Raw genomic sequence first — 325 nt, forward strand, 5'->3', positions numbered from 1 at the left:
TCTAGTGAAGTCCTGGAGGCGAGCATGGGAGGAGTCGATGATCAAGGAACAACCACCGGAGGAGCCCTGGGTGGGAATTGGTGGTGTTCACATTGTTACCCAACCGAAATGTTCCCTATGTCTATGTATTCATCGGGGTGACGTGTTGGGGAACGGCCATTATATACAATATATATATTATACACCCCCCTTCAGTCTATCATGAATGCAGCTGCCAGACTCATTCACCTAACCAACCATTCAGCGTCTGCAACCCCCCTCTGCCGATCCCTACACTGGCCTCCATCCCCCACCCCCCCTCTGCCAATCCCTGCACTGCCTTCCA

Source organism: Nanorana parkeri, unplaced genomic scaffold, assembly GCF_000935625.1.
Source record: "Nanorana parkeri isolate BGI_ZX_2015 unplaced genomic scaffold, ASM93562v1 scaffold2145, whole genome shotgun sequence".
In the NCBI taxonomy this organism is placed as follows: Eukaryota; Metazoa; Chordata; class Amphibia; order Anura; family Dicroglossidae; genus Nanorana; species Nanorana parkeri.